This window comes from Hylobates moloch, unplaced genomic scaffold (genome assembly GCF_009828535.3).
Source record: "Hylobates moloch isolate HMO894 unplaced genomic scaffold, HMol_V3 SCAFFOLD_3, whole genome shotgun sequence".
NCBI classification, from domain to species: domain Eukaryota; kingdom Metazoa; phylum Chordata; class Mammalia; order Primates; family Hylobatidae; genus Hylobates; species Hylobates moloch.
In genome coordinates this window covers 134,598,682-134,619,920 of record NW_026652278.1, presented here as the reverse complement: position 1 = coordinate 134,619,920, position 21,239 = coordinate 134,598,682, and positions in this window count along the sequence as shown.

Sequence of the window (21,239 nt, the reverse complement as noted above, 5' to 3'; positions counted from 1 at the left end):
ATATGACCATGTGGACCTGAGCTTTCACCCAATACGGGTAATATCTGCCATTGTTGAATATTTACTGTGCTAAGCAAATGTAGAAACATGTATTATCTTCCCAGTACCTGGCAAGTTAGCTGTTATCTCCTTATCTCCTTTATTTACTTGAGGAAATGAAGGCCAAGAAACCCAAAGTGATATGCTTGCAGACATAAAACTGTATGTTACAGAGTCACAATTTGAACCCAGACTTTTCTGACTTTAGAACCCTGAACTTACCTACTATACTACCCCTCTTCACCTTGGATTTGCAATTCTGTAAAGCAAAATCAGATTAAAGAAATGGACAAAGAAGAGCTCTATTATTCTTTCTTCTGTGCCAAGGAAAATCTCCCAGGAGATGTGTCTGAGAAGCTTCAGGAAACTGACATGCATGCATATGAACCGGTGTCTCCACTGAAGTGCGGAGGTGCACCTGGGTGCACAGCTTTTTTTTTTCTTTGTTATGAACTGTTATATTTTATTTTATTTTTATTATATTTTAAGTTCTAGGGTACATGTGCACAACACGCAGGTTTGATACATAGGTATACATGTGCCATGTTGGTTTGCTGCACCCATCAACTCATCATTTACATTAGGTATTTATACTAATGCTATCCCTCCCCCAGCCCTCCCCACCTCCTGACAGGCCCCAGTGTGTGATGTTCCCCATCCTATGTCCAAGTGATCTCATTGTTCAATTCCCACCTATGAGTGAGAACATGTGGTGTTTGGTTTTCTGTCCTCATGATAGTTTGCTGAGAATGATGGTTTCCAGCTTCCTGCAAAGGACATGAAATCATCCTTTTTTATGGCTGCATAGTATTCCATGGTGTATATGTGCCACATTTTCTTAATCCAGTCTGTCATTGATGGACATTTGGGTTGGTTCCAAGTGTTTGCTATTGTGAATAGTGCCGCAATCAACATATGTATGTATCTTTATAGTAGCATGCTTTATAATCCTTTGGGTATCTACCTAGTAATGGGATTGCTGGGTCAAATGGTAATTCTAGTTCTAGATCCTTGAGGAATCGCCACAGTCTTCCACAATGGTTGAACCAACTTACACTCCCACTAACAAGGGTGCACAGCTTTTATCATTAGAGAAGCGTTGAAGATAAACTGGTGAGGGGTACATAGCATGGCCTCAGGAAAAACTATGTAGCAGGTGGGAATTTCGTGGGTCCCCCCTAGTTTCTCTTTCATCCTTCTCACACCTGAGTAATCCCACTCTTTTCAAAGGTGAGAGTAGGCAGATATGAGAACTTTGGGTGTTTTCTCACCAACCTGTAAGAAAGTGGCAGCAGCTTGCTATTCTGGCTTTCATTGACAGGTAACAAAGGGAGGAACATGTGAAAAAGGATATTGAAGCTGAGAAGTTCAGAAGCTGATTCAGGGTGACATGGAGGTGGGGATGCAGGAGTGGCATGTGCAAACTAGCTGAAAGGAATCACTTTCTCTTTTTTCAGGTCTTATTCATCTAGGAGGTGTCCCTGGGGACTCCTCGTTGGAGACATATTCCTTCTCTCAGGCTGAAGTATTATCTAAGTCTCCCAACTATGCTCCTTGAGCCTCTCTAACTGGCCTGTTCCCTAGGATAAGCAAGAGGTCATAGGCAATGACTCAATCTAGACTAGTCAGTGAAGAAGCTGAAGAAGAAACAGGTTCTATTCAGTTTTATACTTCCTAAGTCAACCTTAGATAATAAGAATATACTACTGAGATTGCCCTGGAATTTACAATCTAACAAGGGGGTAGTACAAGAGAGTTACCTGGCAGAGCCAAGGTGGGCAGGGCACACAGGACAGTAGGAAAGGAAGAGGAGGGAGGATGTCTTGGAACATAGTTACTGGCAATGTCCAGGCCAGAACTATAGGCACCCAGGGCAAGCCTTTCCTTTTTTTTTTTATTCCCCAGGCTGGAGTGCAATGGCGCGATCTCGGGTCACTGCAACCTCTGCCTCCTGGGTTCAAGTGATTCTCCTGCCTCAGCCTCCCGAGTAGCTGGGATGACAGGCATGTGCTACCACGCCCAACTAATTTTGTATTTTTAGTAGAGACAGTGTTTATCCATGTTGGTCAGGCTGGTCTCGAACTCCTGACCTCAGGTGATCCACCCACCTCGGCCTCCCAAAGTGCTGGGATTACAGTCATGAGCCACCACACCTGGCCTGCCTTTCTTTAACCTCACAGCACACCTGGAGAGGCACCAAAGTCTCCTGAAAACTACCATGCCTTTGTGCAAACTGCTCAATGGACAGTCCTCATCAGCAGTTCAGGCCATCTGGGAGCACTGCCCCTCTCTGCCCAGAAGACTGGGACCATGTCCTCTGATGGGCAGTAGTGGCACAGAAAGAAAAAAGCCTAAGCAGCTTTTTTCTTGGGTGAGGTTGGCTGGTGGGAAAAATGCCCTTGCTGTAGAACAAACTATTAAGTGACTTAGTAAAATGAAAATGCCTCTAGAGTATTCAGGCAAAATTTAAAAATTTAGCATGGGCTGAGCGTGGTGGCTCACGCCTGTAAGCCCAGCATTTTGGGAGGCTGAGGTGGGTGGATCACCTGAGGTCAGGAGTTTGAGACCAGCCTGGCCAATATGGTGAAACCCCATCTCTACTAAAAATACAAAAATTAGCCGGGTGTGATGGTGCATGCCTGTAATCCCAGCTACTCCGGAGGCTGGGGCAGGCGAATTGATTGAACCTGGGAGGCGGAGGTTGCAGTGAGCCGAGATCATGCCACTATACTCCAGCCTGGGCAACAGAGTGAGACTGCATCTGAAAAAACAAAAACAAAAACAAAAACAAAAAACCTTAGCCCAGAGAACCATCCAGATTGCTACCTAAACCTGCTTTTGGATTAAGGCTTAAAAAATATGCTGTTCTATACCATTGCCCAGAGGGGACTACGAAGCCACAGGACACTAGACCCTATTGTTGATGGTCTCTCCAGATGTTAAAAAAGTCATAAACTTTTAATTTTTTTTTTTGCACTAGATATAAAGCCTTAATATAGAAAGTGACCTACAAAGCTACCAAGCAAGTCAGCATGGGAGATGAACAAACAAGGCTGCTTGGCCGGGCTTCTGATCTCCTATTACTTCTTTTTCTCCATGATGGGCCATAGCCTGTGCCCACTCTTATCCCTCTAGATGAGTATTGTCACCTCCTGGCAGGATCACAGCTAACTGAAGGCAAGGCGTGAGAACACGAAACTTAACCTCATATTCAAAGCAAGGCAGGGGAGGAGCCCAGGCAGATGGGAAGTTAAAAAAACTCAAGAAGGAAATAGTCTAGAATTATTTATTTTCATTGTCTGTCTGAAATTTTCATCTTATTTCCATTGGAAAAGACATTTATTGAACACCTCCTCTGCTCTAGACACTGTCGCAGCCCTTTCTAAAAGTACAAGCATGAACAAGCCCTGTTTCCTTTTCTGGTAGAACTTTTAGTAGTGAGAATCTGTTATAGAACACAAATAACTATCACACGAGGCCCATTCAGTAACACAAAGGTAATACCTGAGAGGTTCCGACAGGGAGAAATGTGCCACCCTTGGGAAGAAACAAGAAAGGGACCTCGAAAAAATGGGCATTTCAAATGGGCCTTGAGAAATGAATAAAACTTAATTAAAGTTTAATCTACTATTAGTTTAATTAGGAGGGAGATTGAGGACTGTGAGAGTCTGTGTTTGGAAGAGAAAAACGGCTTGAGCAAAGGCCCACAGACGGAAGGGCCAGGGTTAAGATGGAGAAATAGTGGGGTGGCCTGTGGGCCTGAAGTGATGGCATGTATAGATGTGGGCCTGGGAGGAACAGTCTGTAATTATGCCATCACCGACATAAACTGTCCCCTCTAGTGGATGCCCTAAGAGTGGTGATTGGGAAAAACATAGATCTATATTAAGTGATAAAGAACAGATGGCAGGGTTCTGAAGACCTGACCTACTTTTTTCTTCTTTCCACTATTCATATTTCCTCCTCCTTCTATTTTCAACCATTGTAGAAAAGGTGAATTTTTAAGCAAGGAGTGTTTGTCTAAGACCATTAAGGCAAGCTTGACCTTCTGCACCAGTAAGGGGGTCTCCATCCATCCTTCTTTGGAAAACATAGCATTGAATTTTTAAATGTACAGGCAATTTTTTCTTAATAATAGGCCAAAGATACTTTATGTAACTTTTGCTTTGAAAGCAAATATGTAGTTTAATATTTTAGTTTCTTAAAATTGCTATGGCTATATGTATTCTGATGCTAAACAAGATAGGACTTACCAGCTATTCAACAATCCTAGGCAAGTTGGCATGCCTGAACAAAGAATATTTTGAGTACTATACATTAAAAAAATTAATTTCTTTTCTTTCTTTCTTTTTTTTTTTTTTTTTTTTTTAGACAGGGGCTTGCTCCAGCAGAGTCACTGCTGCTAGAGTGCAGTGGTGTGATCATAGGTCATTGCAGCCTCGAACCCCTGGGCTCAAGTGATCCTTCCGCTTCAGCCTAAGTAGCTAGGACTACAGGCACATAGCACCACACCCAGCTAATTAAAACAATTTTTTTTTTTTTTTTAGAGATGGGGTGTTGCTAGCTTGCCCAGGCTCGTCTTGAATTTCTGCGCTCAAGAGACCCTCCTACCTTGGCCTTGCAAAGTGCTGAGATTACAGGTGTGAGCCACCACACGTGGCCTAAGTTTTCTGATATATAATACTTAATGACATATTTTCAGGGAAACTACACATTTCAATTCTTCTAAAATTTGGGCAAGTCACATAGGTCTTTGAACTCTGATAGGTTTTCTTGGTGCTATTTTAGTTCTAGGTGGAAGATTATTCATGGAAATATTAAATCTTTTTATTTAGAAGAAACTGCAGCAGCAAAAAGGCTAATCAAATCAAAACCTGGTAAAGTTAGATCACACTTCAGCAAACTTTCACTTTTTCTTTTTCTTTTTCTTTTTTTTGAAGACAGAGTCTCACTCTGTCACCCAGGCTGGAGTGCAGTGGCACGATCTCGGCTCACTGCAATCTCTGCCTCCTGGGTTCAAGCGATTCTCCTGTCTCAGCCTCCCGAGTGTCTCACCACCACACCCGGCTAATTTTTTGTATTTTAGTAGAGACGAAGTTTCATCATGTTGCCCAGGCTGGTCTCGAACTCCTGAGCTCAGGCAATCTGCCTGCCTCAGCCTCCCAAAGTGCTAGGATTTCAGGCGTGAGCCATTGCGCCTGGCCTTGGCAAACTTTCATATGGGGGACACCAAGTCCATGACTGCTCCCTGATGATTGACAGATAAGAGTGAAACATGATAGAATCAGAAAGAAATACATCTAGGAAAAACTTCCAGCTCATGAAAATTTTCACAGTGTTCAAAATTCATTAAGAACTCTTCCTTTAAAATACAGATATCTCTGAATAGTTGAACCCATTTGTCATTCAAGTGGTGCAAATTATTTTATTCCGATAGCATTTTACTCTCATTTCACAAATTGAGCCCAGGTATATGGAAGCATTGGAAGTACTGAAAAGAGATTAGTGGTGAGAGGGGAAGGGTTAATTTTTAAGCAAGAGGTGTTTGTCTAAGACTAGTATGAGATGGGTTTCTTCTTGTACAAAGGACCTCTCCTCGTACACTGGTACAATTACATGGTCTTTATGACATTGGATGAGAGACCACATCAGGATTCTGGAAAACTCCAGGAGTGAGAGGGGAGCTCTGATGAGGGGCTAATGTAGGCCCTGGGTGGTAGAGGAGTAGTAGAGGTACAGGAGAGGGAGGCTGGGATATAGAAAGGTTGTAAACCAACATCACCTTTTTCACAATGTTGCAATGTTGCCCAAGAACCTGGTGGTGGGAATCACTCCTTGATATTGAGAAAAACCTGCAAACTACTTATTTCGCACTCCGTGTCTGAATGGCTTAAAATAATAAAATAGTGTTGAGTTGTTTTTAACTTTCCCCTTTTCTATAGTTAATTGGAGGAATCCAGTGGAGAAGACAGTTACTTTGCCATAAAACAGGCTCTTGTCCCTATCCTGATTCTGTCACTAATGTGTTACGTGATGTGGGGCAGATGACTTAGCCTTCCTCCTCACCCTTTTTTCCCCTAGTATTATAGAAAAGGCAATAATCTCTGTCTTGCAGTGTTAATGCAAGAACTAAATAACATGTTTTAAAAGCTCAGTAGGATACTTTCAGTAAATACTATATTTCTTTCTCATAATGCTTAATTCCATTCATTCCATTTTGAAATTCTGGAAGGACAGCTCACATTGCAGAGCAGAGCATCAGGGTCATTCTTTAAATTTTTTCTTTTTTTTTTTTTTTTTTGTAGAGACAGGGTGTTACTATGTTGCCTAGGATGGTCCCAAACTCCCAGCTTCAAACAATCCTCCTGAAGTGCTGGGATTATAGATGTGAGCCACTGCACCTGACTGAGGCCATTCTTGACAGGGTCCTCCAGGTCTCCTCAGCTATAGCCCATTTCTCCAAGGCTCTGAAGCCATTTCATTATCTCAGGGGACCTGGGAGCAAAAGAAGAAATGGACTTTGATTTACTGCCAACTAGAGCAGAGCCTTTCCAGAGCTCTCCCAAGCCCAAGGCATTTCCCTGGAACTGGACCAGCCATGGATGGAACAGGCCTGGTTTCCCTGTGCTTGGCTTGCCTTGGAATTTCCAAAGAACCCTGCCAGGATCCTGCCAGACGTGAGATGCTGTTCTCTTTTTCCTCAAAGCTGTTTATGTTAATTAATCAAGACATTTTGGAGCAGAAATCCTTCATATAGAGAACATTTCCCACAAACATTCCACCCTGCAACACATCTTCCAAGCTAAAAATATTTTATGTGTTCTAGCCCCTAAAATTTTATAAATGACCATTCAAGCTGGAAGTAGTGATGGTTTGTACATATTCCTTAATTGAATGCCATTTGAAGTGAAAAAAATCAATAGCTATCCCAGCAACTATCTAATGCATTATATAATTAACTCCAGCCTCTCTAATTTGCATGGTTAAAAGCATTTTAAGTGGCCGGGCGCGGTGGCTCACGCCTGTAATCACCGCACTTTGGGAGGCCAAGCTGGGCAGGTCACTTGAGGTTAGGAGTTTGAGACCACCCTGACCAACATGACGAAACCCCATCTCTACTAAAAATATAAAAATTAGCCAGGCGTAGTGGTGCGTGTCTGTAATCCCACCTACTCAGGAGGCTGAGACAGGAGAACCAGCAAGGCAAAAGTTGCAGTGAGCTGAGATTTTGCCACTGTACTCCGGCATGGGCCACAGAGTGAGACTCTGTCTCAAAAAAAAAAAAAAAAAAAAAAAAAAGAAAAAGCACTTTAAGAAACCATAGGTCTTACAGAGAAAAATAATTGGGAGGTTATTGTGTGTTGATCTCTTCTGTGGATGTTTCTCTAGGATGGCCAAATAAAATGTCTGTCATGATATTTTTATTGGATGTGCCAATTTCTTTATTTTATGGTAAATATTTTTGCAAAGTGTAGTTCATCTGGCAAAGCACGTGACTATAAACCTTGTTAATTGCACATCTAAACTTAACCTTATTCTTCCACAAAAGCGATGATCAATAACTTGGTCATTATGATAGGGAGTGGAGTTTCTGGGGGAGAAGCAAGGGGGTTAACATTTTTTTCTACTGCTTAGAAAACCCTTTGGAGGGAAGTGGGACTTACTTTGCTCTTCAGACTGTCTTTTCAATTTTGTTTTTCTTTTTTTCCCTATGTATCTGGTGCAATAAGAGATGGGCCTGAGGTAGCCTGTCAATTGAAAGGTGGCCCTGGGCCTTTGGAAGTCCTAGGAGGATTCAGGTAGGGCTCTGGGGAAAGGAGGGGTTGGCCAGCTGTTCTTGCCGTTGTGTAGAAGTGCATTTTCTTGGAACCTGCCTTGCCTCCTCCTGCTTCTGTAGCTGTAGGATCCTGGGGACAAGTCTTGAGTGTAGGTCTATAACAGTCATTTTCAATGTGTAGTCCACAGCCCAGTGGCATCAACATCATCAGAGAACTTATGAGAAATGTAAACAATCCTCAGGTCCCACTCTAGATAAACTGAATAAAAATCTCAGTGGGTGGGGCCCAGCAGTCCAACTTTTAACACGTCCTCAAGGTGACTAATGCAGAGCCACTGGCCTACAAAAGTTCACCTGCTTCTAGGCTAAGTCTTACCTAGGCTAGTGGGGTTGTGTTTATGCAGTTCAACAGAGGAGGAAAGATTTGGGGTCAGAACCTCAGCTGATAATAAAGTATATGGGCATGGGATGACTCTATGTATATGCCTTTTTGGGACCTGTAGCAAACATGTCTGGCCGAGGAATCAGGATTTTGACTCCATTTGTTTCTTGAAGACACAATTTAGATACTAGCCATGTCTTCTGAAGAGATTTGTCTATTAGCAACTGGGCCCTCTGAGCTCTAATACTACATTAACCATTGCCTTGCTGAAAGATCTTATACAAGTCATTTTCTATGCATCAGATGGGGAGTGCTTCTAGCCAGGGCAAGCCGTGGTGCTACAGTTGGGTTTGTTGTTGAGGCTGAGGCCATTTTCTACTTCTCCTGGGTGTCCAATGCCCTCCTTTTTTCACCAGTAAACTGAGACTTCTCTTGAGTGTTTCTCAGGACTTTGTCACAAACTTAGTTGGTTATTATGCTATCCATTCTAGCTTGCTCTTGCATTTAACTGGGTTTTCTCATTGGCTGACTGAAAGTGTGAAATTTTAGGCACTAAATCCAGTGGTGACAGTTTCTGGGCACTGGCTCTATTCACATTTCTCAGTCTTGTGACTTTCCATTATCTTAAGAATTATGAGGGACTGAGAAATAATTATGTGATGAGCTACACACACCAACAGTTCTTAGTTACAGACGTTAGTGCAGTTAGGAAGGCTGCAGGCTTATAAATGAGAAACACCCAGGTTTGAATCTAGGTTCTAGCACTTATTAGGCCAATGGCCTTGAGCAAGTTGCCTAATTTTAGTTTTCTCAACTTGATATAGAAATGTTAATTTCTACTTTCAAAATTAGAGCTAACATAATCAATGTTTAGTGGCAACTTTTACTGTTGGTATTAATAAAGTGATAGATCCAAGCTTATCTGAAGATGAGAAGTCTTTTTTATTTGACTTGGAATGAATCATATGTCTTTTTATTGTTATTGTTATTTTATTTTATTTTTTTTTTGAGACGGAGTCTCGCGCTCTCACCCAGGCTGGAGTGCAGTGGCGCGATCTCGGCTCACTGCAAGCTCCGCCTCCCGGGTTCACGCCATTTTCCTGCCTCAGCCTCCGGAGTACCTGGGACTACAGGCGCCCGCCACCGCGCCCGGCTAATTTTTTGTATTTTTAGTAGAAACGGGGTTTCACCGTGGTCTCCATCTCCTGACCTTGTGATCCACCCGCCTCGGCCTCCCAAAGTGCTGGGATTACAGGCGTGAGCCACCGCGCCCGGCTATTGTTATTATTTTTAGAGACAGAGTCTCACTATATTGCTCAGACTAGAACTCCTGGGCTCGAGTCATCCTCCTGCCTCAGACTTCCGAGTAGCTGGGACTACAGGTGTGCACCACTGTGCTTAGCTCTTGAATCATATATCTTGATATTGTTTTCCCCATTTGATTTTGTCTTTGCAATGCAATGTTGTTTGGACTAATATTAATATTATTCTTTAGCCATTGAGCACATACCGTTGATAGGGACCTGAAAGTTACTGAGTATAAGGAAAAGGCCAGGACAAGATGTAACATTCACTATAGGTAGCTGACAAAGTGTAAGGCTGGATAATTGAGCCCCAAATTTTTAACTGTTCTTAATCATGCTTTTAAAGAGAAGGAGTGTCTTCCCTTCATTTCACTCTGCTGTTTGCTTTATTGGGAGGGGAGTGCCTTACCAAAGGTAAGTGAGGTTGAAGAGTCTCTCTTCCAACACCTACTAGCTGTAAGGCCTGAGGCAAGTTGCTTAACCTCTGACACTCATTTTCATCAGCTATAAAAATAGACTAATACCTAGCTTTCAGCAGTGTTGTCAGGTTAGAGACTCAGGTAACCCCAATTATCTGCCTTAATGGAGGAGAGCAAGAGATAATCCGCAATGAATAGATTTTTCTTTGACATTGGAGGCTCTGTTATTCCTTTTTCCCTGCAGATTTATCTTCCTACTACTTTGTGTAGGCCAAGATGAAAATTCCTTTAACTTGTGGAATTATTCTCTTGTGTTGTCGAAATAACACTTATGTGCCAGAACTTTGCCAAGGAGATGTGCAAGCCTTTTGCAGATAATCAGGAGTTGACTGTGGAAGGTTGATCCATTCAAAGGTCATAGGCTACTGGAAATACCTCCAGTGCTAGTTTACGTGCCAGCTGATGTTCCTTCTTTGTGCCAGATGGACAGTGTGCAGAGAGATGTAGAGCCGACTGAGTGAGAAGTGTCTGTGTTGAGGGAACACGCAGACCTAGGCAGGGCCGGAAAGGACATCTTCCCATGTTGAAGGTGGCCACTTCTTACAAAGCAACACAATGACTGCTCCACAGACACCTTGAGAAAAATAAAAGGATCATTGCACTTAAATGTTTTCATTTGCAAAATAGTCATAGAGCATATGCCGTACGTGGTTGACCTGAGGATTACATGAGAGAGCTGTATAGACCCAGCTGTAGTAGATTACTTTATTGGTGGGGGTTCTCTTTAAATCCTTATTGGCCTTAGATATTTTTCCTGACTCTATATCTCCATATTCTCTCCCAGAAGAGCAACATTTTCTATTTGTAAAGTATTAGGTGCAATTATTAGTATTTTGCCATTAAAGTGGCAAAAACCACGATTACTTTTGCACCAACCTAATATAAAAATAGACTATTTCCACCTGACATGTTGCACTATAGCTTGCCAAAACGAAAATACCTTCATTTCTTGAGGACAGATAGCTAATTCTTTCTCTTTCTTCGCACCCTGTAGTACAGCTGTTGCCTGGTCTTTTCTTTCTTCATATGGTAAGAGAGGTGCTGCTGGCTTCTGAGCTCAAACTCAAACTCAGAAAAGCTCCTGAGGTCTTCAGGCCCTCCATCTGCTCAAGTGTGGAAACTTGCCAGTTCTAGGAACAGGTAGGACTCCTATAAACTTCCTCACGCATTTTATTTTGTCTCAAATTTTAGGTCATTTTGTCTCATTTTCTTAAGAATCCTGTTGGCGGTAACTTGTATTTGTTCTATTTTTCCATTCTTGAAATATGATAAATCAGTACTATTTTCCTTGATGGTTATTTTATCAATCCCATATGTCAATGTGTGCTATGTTCACTTGTTTATTTGTAATCTTCTTGCTGTATTATACAAAATAGAGACTATGGTGAAGTGGCAGCATGGTGATATGAAAATTATGCATGCTTTTGAGTTGGGTGGGCTTTGGGTTCAATAGACTCAATAGAATCTGTGGAATACTAGCTGTGTACTTTAGACATCACTTTTGGCTTCAACTTCCTTATCTATAAAATTGGACTAATGATGCCTATTTTATATGATTATTGTGTAGGTTAAAGATGATATATTAAAAGACTTTGCACAAGGCAAGCATCCAACAAAGTATAGCTATGCTTGATCCTAACATTGGAAACTGCAACATTTGTCTGAAGGTTTAACAAAAGTCATGCTGTTCATAGTTACCCTCTGAGGCACTATTGTTGTCTTTCTGTTATGAGGAAACGGAGGCTCGGAGAAGTTATATAACCTGCTCAAAGATATGCAACTAGAAAATGGAAAAACTAGGCTTCAGCCCAGATTTTTTGACCCTAAATTTACAGCATTTTCTACTACATACCACGTGCCCTATCTTGTGATGAGAACCTAATTCTTCCTAATTCTACCATAATGTGGTATCACGGGGCCAAAAATTGTGAATGCCAAAAACACACACTTCCCCTTTTCCCCTTTACAGCACTGATTACCTTCTGCCTCACAGTATAATTACTTCTGCATATGTAACAGTTTTTCTCTTAGTCTATAACAACAACAACAACAAAAATCAATGGAGAACGTGACTCTGGGCATTTTTTTTTTTTTTTTTTGAGACGAAGCCTCACTCTGTTGCCCAGGCTGGAGTACAGTTGCCTGATCTTGGCTCACTGCAACCTCCAGCTTCTGGGTTCAAGTGATTCTCCTGTCTCAGTCTCCCAAGTAGCTGGGATTACAGGCACCTGCCACCACTCCTGGCTAATTTTGTATTTTTAGTAGAGACAGGGTTTCATCGTGCCGGCCAGGTTGGTCTCGAAATCCTGACCTCAAGTGATCTGTCCGCCTGGGCCTCCCAAAGTGCTAGAATTATAGGCATAAACCGCCAGGCCCGTCCAACTCTGGGCATTCTTGCATTTTCTGTAGTGTCAGCACAGGGCCTCAGAGTCAGTAGGTATGCAGCATATGTTCATTGACTATAGAGCTAAATGGTACAGCTTTACACCCAGCTTTCTGCAACAGTCACACAAGCATGGCATTCCACTCCTCTTGCGTCTCTGAGTTCAAGTTTTAAAAATAAATTATTACACCTGTTTCTATTCCCAAAATGCTTGAGGTGGCTGATTGCCCAAGTTAATCTGTACCTGCCTTCACTGATTCATCTGGAGGGATCAGCAAGTTCACACGCTGATGTGAATAAAAAGGAGGGAGGGGACAGGCATTTTATAATTTATCAAGAGACAAGCACAAACATATAAAAAAACTGTACGCAAATGAATTGTTCTGTTTAAATAAATCAATTAAGAAAAAGTACATTTAGCAACCATTTCCAAGAAATGCTCTGCAAAAAATTAATGTGGTTGAGGGACTTACCAGATAAAATCTAAAAATGTTCATCTGCTCAGCTAAGTCATCCTTGAGCTCCTTGTCCCATCCCATTCTGCTCCATCAGCAGCTCTGCATTTAGTAAAGGCTTTAAGCTATAAATGATTCTGCATGTACAATAACAGGGTTGCTTCTGGTCCGTTTCATGCTATATAGACTTACCTGCTTTCAGAAAGAAGTTAGTCTCAGAATTCACTTAGTGATCCCCAAGAGAATAACGCCAATCAGTTATACACAACACAGCCAACCTTTCAGTGCAGCGTGAGGGAAAATTTTTACTGACAACTAAGTCCTAGTGGATGTGTTTCCAGAACTAACCAAACTCAGGAATAAATTAGTGACTCGGGTGGTCTGAGAGATGAGTTTCCACTAAAGTAGGGAGCACTGGTGGTATGGGTTACATGTTTGGGACTTGGGAATTCTCATTTTCTTCCAGTTTTGAGACTGCCTTTTGGCTGAGTGCTATCGTATGTCAATTTTTTTTTTTTTGAGAAGGAGCTTTGCTCTTGTTGTCCAGGCTGGAGTGCAATGGTGTGATCTCGGCTCACTGCAACCTCCGCCTCCCAGGTTCAAGCAATTCTCCTGTCTCAGCCTCCTGAGTAGCTGGGATTACAGGCATGAGCCACCACATCCAGCTAATTTTGTATTTTTAGTAGAGATGGGGTTTCTCCATGTTGGTCAGGTTGGTCTCGAACTCCTGACCTCAGGTGAGCCGCCTGCCTCGACCTCCCAAAGTGCTGGGATTACAGGCATGAGCCACCGCGCCTGGCCCATATAAATCTATTGACTGCTCTGTGCCTTAGTGGGTTCATTTAGAACAGTGTTTCTCAACTGGGGGCTAGTTTGCCCCCTAGAAGATACTTGGCAAGTCTAGAGACATTTTTGGTTGTCACAACAAGGGAGGAGGGACATGGGGGGATGGTGAGGCTACTGGCATCTAGTTCCGGGATGCTGCTAAACACCCTACATTACACAGGACAGGTTCCACAATAAAGAATAATTCAACTCAAAATGTGAGTCGTGCAGAGGTTGAGAAACCCTGATTTAGAGAGATAGTGGTAATATCCTGAACCTACCCCCTCCAATGGGATGTTAGATAATTTTCCTTTTATAGAATACGTTGAGATCTTTGGCTAAAAGTTGCTGTGTAAGTTCAACAACAACAAAAAATCATGTTGCTACAAGTCACCAGGCCTCAGTGAAGCTTGCTGACAGAGTCTGACTCAGCTTCTTCTCACATTTTTAAAGGGTTATCTTTGCTCTCATTGGGGTTTGTCGTTTTTAAAAGCTTGTTTTTCTTTCTAAAGTATTTTGAATATTAAAGATTTTGTCCGAACCACCTAGTTATCTAAGTCATTTCTGGCATATTAAGATTCTTAAAGAGAACTTTTCAACCTGGTTTTGATCCTGGACTAAATGATACTTATTTTCCTGAGGTCAAGGAATCAGAGGAGTCTTTAACAATGATTCCATTGCTGGCTGATGAGACAGCTCACCAACACGCGAAAAAGAGTTGTTATTAAGAGCAAACTGAGTTTTTCACTGGCTTTTCTCTTCCTTTTGCTCCCGGAAAATTCTTTCCAGTAGCCCCTTGGGATCACACAGAGAATGACAAAGAAGGGAAAAAACAATTTCCAAAGTAGACACTCTCAAGAATCGTATTTATTTTTTCTGGAACCATCTAGGAAAAAAATAACAACCACATAGACAAGACAATTTTAAACCAAGCCTGCTTCTGATTTAAGTCATTTCCTTTCTGCTAGCCTGTCAAAATTCAACTGCATCATATCAAGTTGGTCTGAAAAGTAGATTGGTGCATGATGTACTTTATGAACTCCTTTGACTTCGGCAGACTCTAGAAAAGATTAAATGTGCTAGAAATCTGGGAGGCTAGGAGAATGGAGAAATGGAGTTTATTTTCATGGAAAGTCAGTTGTGTACTTTAGGTTGCTAGGAATATTTTCCCTATGAAAAGATAATTTGACTGAGGCTGAAGATTAGGAAACAAAAAATTAAACCACTGGTGATCAGGCAGAGAAATAGAATTTGTACCTGTGAAAATTTATTTTGGCAGAGAAACCTCTACCTCGTTATCCATGGAAGAGCATCCTGCCAGCCTTGTTAATAATATTTCACATTAGTTCAATGAATTCCTTTAGCGGATGGCAAAAAGTTATAAGAAAAAACATTATAAGCTGGAGGGTAGCACTGGAAAACCCTAGAGAAATAGCCGAAGAAGCTGCTCTGAGAGTCAGAAAGCAAGAGCTACAGAAACAGGCTATTGCAACATTGCTCTCAGCCTTACCTTTGACGTCCCAGGGATAGATATTTCTGGGGAGTTTTCTTTCTTCCACTCTTGGAAGGGGATTATGGGAATACAATTGGCTCATGGTGCTGACATTAGCATTATAAATAATGCTTGGAGGCTAGACCTAAGATGCTGAGAACTGACTGTTGGATTCCCAGAACATTTTACATAATGATGTCTTGGATGCCAGGTCAGCAGACTGGCTGTCGAAAGAAATGCAGGCAGCAGAAATCCGTTGGAAGTAGATGTTAGAAACTAGATACTTAGCCACAGTTTTACAACAGCTTCTTTATTTTGTTTGCAGTGTGGTGTGGTGGTATTTGTCATAATTTTGTTATTCTCTATACATAGAATTATATAGCTTGAAAAAGTATTCTTTTGCTGCTACTTAAATGTGATCTCCTTCTTGGCTTCCTATGGCTCCTATAATCAGTCATGGCAGAAATCCATGACTTATCAAGAAACCAGCACTTCAAGCACTTATGTCTGTGTTCCTGTTCAGATTTTTCTCTTCCATGTAGGTTAAATGGAGAACTGCAATTAAGTTAAAGAAAAATGTAACTTGATCTGATTGGTAGAACATTGAGGTAGGAATGAAATTTTTCTTGCAGGTTGGAGGTGCAAGCAGGGAGATTTAGCTTTTGCAAGAGCAGCATAATGAGATGTTTTGTCACGGGGTGGGGGAAGGGGGGAGGGATAGCATTAGGGGATATACCTAATGTAAATGACGAGTTAATGGGTGCAGTACACCAACATGTTACATGTATACATATGTAACAAACCTGCACATTGTGCACATGTACCCTAGAACTTAAAGTATAATTAAAAAAAAAAAGAGAGATGTGCTTCAGGAGTGTTAGCCATATCTAATATATATCTAATACTAATATGCTTTCAAGAGAAAGCATAGTAAAACTGGGATTATTATTTTTTTAAATGATACTTTTAAAATTTCCACTACCAAATTAAGAGACAAGGTATTGCAAAACAGAGGTTGGCAAGCTTTACTTAAAAAGGCTAAACAGTAAATATTTTAGGCTTGTGGGACAGACGGTCTCTGTAGCAATTACTCAACTGCCATTGTAGTATGAAACAACCATAGATAGTATGAACGGGTGTGGCTGTGCCCCAATGAAACTTCATTTATGGACACTGACATTTGAATTTCATGTAATTTTCACATGTCACAAAATAACATCCTTCTTTTGACTTTTTTTCAACCACTCGAAAATGTAAAAGACATTCTTAGCTTGCAGACTGTGAGGTGGCATGGTGGACTTCGCACGTGGACTGTAGTTTGTCAACCCACGGTATAGAGAAAAACATAGAGATTTTGGAATCAAACAGACTCAGGTTAAAAATCTGACCCCACCCGCTATTAATAAGCTGCTAGATTGGCTGGGGGCAAATCTCTTTTGTAAGCTTCAGCTCTTTCTTGTGGAAAATGAGGACAGTAGAATCTCCCATTTATGGTTATTATGGGAATTAAGAAAAATAATATTAGTAAAATGTCTATTACTCTGTCTGTCCCCTCTTAACAAATGAAAACAAAATAATAAAAACTATTTTTATTAATTACATGTACCAAATTTCTGAGTCACCTACATTTGCAGTGAGAACATGTTATCATATATTCCTTTTTTTTTTTTTTTTTTTTTAGAGACAGGGTCTCACTATTTTGCACAGGCTGTTCTCAAACTCCTGGGCTCAAGTGATCCTCCTTCCTCAGCTTCTCCAAAGTGCTGAGATTACAGGTGTGAGCCACAGTGCCTGGCCACAAGGGTTTGTTTCTATCCAAATGTATTTCTGTAGTCTCCTGCTACAGTCCACATATACGGACTTAATATGAATCCAGGTGTATGTATCCTTTTCCACAGGAACAGATGAATTAACATTCAAAACATGTTTTTTCTGAACTTTCTTACATTGCTCGAGGGAGAACCTTTTCAGGTTCACATTGTAATTTATACCCGGGGGTTGCTGTGTTCCCAGTTTACTTTTTTTTTTTGAGACGGAGTCTCTCTCTGTCGCCTAGGCTGGAGTGCAGTGGCGCCATCTTGGCTCACTGCAACCTCCGCTTCTCGGGTTCAAGCAATTCTCCTGCCTCAGCCTTCTGAGTAGCTGGGATTACGGGCGCCCACCACCACACTCGGATAATTTTTGTACTTTTAGTAGAGACGGCGTTTCGCCATGTTGGCCAGGTTCGTCTCGAACTCTGACCTCAGGTGATCCACCTGCCTTGGCCTCCCAAAGTGTTGGGATTACAGGCGTGAGCCACCGAGCCTGGCCAGTTTGCTGTTTTCATCAGAGCTGGTGGGACAAGAGTCTTTGGTTTTATTTCAGGGCCTAATATCTGTAACAGATCAAGACGTAATCATTATAATGTTTATGTGTGGCTTTGGTTAGATCACGTAAATGAGCACCCAGGAAAAACTTTATTCAGAATAAATCTTCCCATATAGTTCTTCAAGGTATAAGCATTTCTCTAACTCCATAATTTGTGAAAATAGCCTCCCAAGAGGTCTTCTAGTCTTAAAATCTTTATTTACCTTAACCCAGATGATTAGCTGGTCTTTCCATTTGAAAGAAATGCCTCTATATCTCCATTACTTATTCTGATGATACCAAACTAAATTTTGAAGAAAAGTGTGATTGATTCATGGGGCCAAGACAATGGTAAGTGAGGCACTCACCTTGGGTGCAAAATTTAAGGGGCACCAAAAACTCAGTAATAAAGGTAAGTAATATTTTAATGGAATATTTTTAAAAATAAAATTATGCAAGAAAATCCATAATGAACAAAATTTCTAAATTTTACATAAAGACTGTCAGTAGCAGTGCTGGCCAAGCCACAATGGAGTCTAAGGTGAGAGGAAAACTCAGTAATGCTGATCCAATAGATCTTAGACTTCATCATAACTATTTTTCCCTCAGAGGCTGGGCTTAAAATTATTACCATAATTAAGAATTTTGAGTTAGAAATTGATTTTGTTCTATTGCACTAATTCCCTCTATTCACTGTGTATTTCCTTTCCACATTCTCTTCTTTGACTGTTGTGTTTCCTCCTCTTTTTTCTGTTGTCACTCACATTTCTTTTTGCTACTTTCTTTCTGCACATCAGCTTTGACCAATGTAGTCTTCCTCAGATTTTACGAGGAAAACAATCAAAGAGCTCTTTTATTTATAATAACCGAATGGTTTCCTATAAGTCTATACTAGTCTTTTTTTCTTTTTTCTTTTTTTTTTTTTGAGACGGAGTTGTGCTGTGTTGCCTAGGCTGGAGTGCAGTGGTGCCATCTCAGCTCACTGCAAGCTCCGCCTCCCGGGTTCACGCCATTCTCCTGCCTCAGCCTCCCAAGTAGCTGGGACTACAGGCACCCGCCACCACACCCGGCTAATTTTTTTGTATTTTTTTTAGTAGAGACAGGGTTTCACTGTGTTAGCCAGGATGGTCTCGATCTCCTGACCTCGTGATCCGCCCACCTCGGACCCCCAAAGTGCTGGGCTTACAGGCGTGAGCCACCGCGCCCGGCTGAGTCTACTAATTCTACGGCTAGAATGCCTTTCGTTGATGTTGGTTTATGTCCTCTTGGCTTGAAGCCGATATCCTGACCTCTTTAACAATTCTCATGATTCCCTGAGCTATGGAAGTCTCCAATCTGGGAAACATTGCTCCATGTGAAAGCTGATAAACCACAATAAGTTCTTGGGATTTCCTTTTAATCTGTCAGTGGCAAGTGCTCATGAATGTAGTGGGCCACTCCTCTGTGACTCCTGACAGTTACCAGCACATTCTTTAGAGAGGAGAGTTGGAAAATCAAATGTTTGAAGTAAGCACCATTGGGATCTATAGGGCTATTAATGTGGTAGCATCTGGCATTTATAATCTGATCAAAAGCTCCCCTCCTCTTTCTTAATCTTTATCCCAGATGGGAGAATGGCTCAGTACCAAGAAAGTTTTCAGCTTTTCTTCCCAGGGAAAGCCAAGCCAGAAGTGCAGAAAGCCACAGGGAGGTGACCATGGGAAAAGGGGTCAGAGCCTGCATATATTCTAGGCAATATCTGGAGCATCATGGGGACATAACTTCTGAAGAACAATTTTTACATGCAAGCAATTATTTTTTCACATAGATTAAATCCAATATTCAGGCAGAACCATGCTTTGAGAATTTCTGCTATTATCTGATATTTAAAAATGTGTTTGACTCCCACATTGCCGGAGAGTGCGTACATGGTATATTTCCTTTAGTCCAGAAGTTGAAGCTCTAAACAGTAAAATAAACAACGTCACATGTTTATTCACATACTGTCCAAACACACACCAACTGCACTTTGTGGTTGGTTTGAAGTTTTGATTTCAATTTCTGTGTTTATTTATTTTTCTCTTAAGAAACAATGTGAATATCCTGTACTGGGATAGGGTTGGAGCTGGGGGAGGCGGCTCTTTCCAGATGATGGGAGAAAATGAAGTTAGTTTCTCCAGGCTTGGAAAGCTTTATGCATTAAGTAGAATTAGCAATGAGCTTGAACAAGACAAAAAAGAGAATTTTCTAAGGAGATGAGAGGAAGCCGTTTTCAGACAGATGAGAACTGGCTTTTTGACAGAGTCTCGCTCTGTTGTCCAGGCTGGAGTGCAGTGGCACGATCTCAGCTCACTGCAACCTCTGCCTCCTGATTCAATCAATTCTCTGCCTCAGCCTCCCAAGTAGCTGGGACAACAGGCATCTGCCACCATGCCAGATTAATTTTTATATTTTTTGTAGAGATGGGGTTTCGCCATGTTGGCCAGGCTGGTCTCAAACTCCTGACCTCAAGGGATCTGTCCACCTTGGCCTCCCAAAGTGCTGGGAATACAGGTGTGAGCCACCATGCCCAGCTGTGTGGCTTTCTGAGCTAAATCTAAGGTAAGTATAGAGCAGTGGTTCTCAAATTAGAGTGTGCATTGCAATCACCTGCAGGGCTTCTTAAAACACACGTGGCAGGTTCTGCAATGAAGGAAAGCTGCAGCATTCATAAGATATATTAAATACACAGATTTTAAGTGTTGGGAACAAGTTTCAAAAGGCAGTTATTAAGGACGGGGGCAAATCTCCAGCAGGTAAGTAAACAAAGAAAAGCGAATTCTTTCTGAATTTTGTTAATCACAGACTATGGTGTAAAGCAAGATGCACAGTAAACTGCAAAAGCTGTGGGTTTTGGTTAGAAGACTTAATCTTGAATTCAGACATTGACATTTACTAGCTGTGTAATCCTGGAAAAGCTATTGCTGTCTGGAAACTCAGCTTCCTTTTTTGAAACATGAGGATACTATAGATCTTACAAGTCATTGTGAAATTAAGATATGTTACTTGCCTGGCATACAGAAGCCACTTTCCTATGGCATAACTTTTCCCAGGGTTCGAAACTGTTTCCTTTTCTTGTTTTCTCTTCTTTTATGTATTAATTAGTGTTTTTGAAAATATTCTGAATTTGAATTTTGTGTCTTTTTTGTCTTTATGCATTGAAATACTTCTTCAGATTTTATGTCTTGCCTTTTACTTTTTCTTGATGGCTTTTGAGGAATTATTAATTTTAATGTAACTGAATTTGCCAACTTTTTCTTTAAAATTGTCAGTTAAAAATCTTTTGGCTGGGTGCAGTGGCTCACATCTATACTTCCAGTATCTTGGGAGGCCAAACAAGAGGATCACTTGAGCTCAGGAGTTCCAGACCAGCCCGGGCTACATAGCAAAACCTTGTTTCTACTAAAAATTTAAAAGTTAGTCAGGTGTGATGGCTCATGCCTGTAGTTCCAGCTACTTGGGAGGCTGAAGTGGATGAGCTGCTTGAGCCTAGGAGTTTGAGGCTGCAGTGAGCTATGATTGTGCCTGCAGTGAGCTATGATTGAGCCACTGCACTCCAGCCTGGGCTACAGAGTGAGACCTTGTCTCAAAAACAAAACGAAAAAAACCAAAAATCTTTGTAAAAGTCTTCATTACCCTCAAGGTCATGGAGATATTCTCTTTTGTCATATTTTTAAAGCTTTATTTTTTTGCCTTTCACATTTAGATCTTTCCTCCACTTGGAACTGGTTTAGTGGTA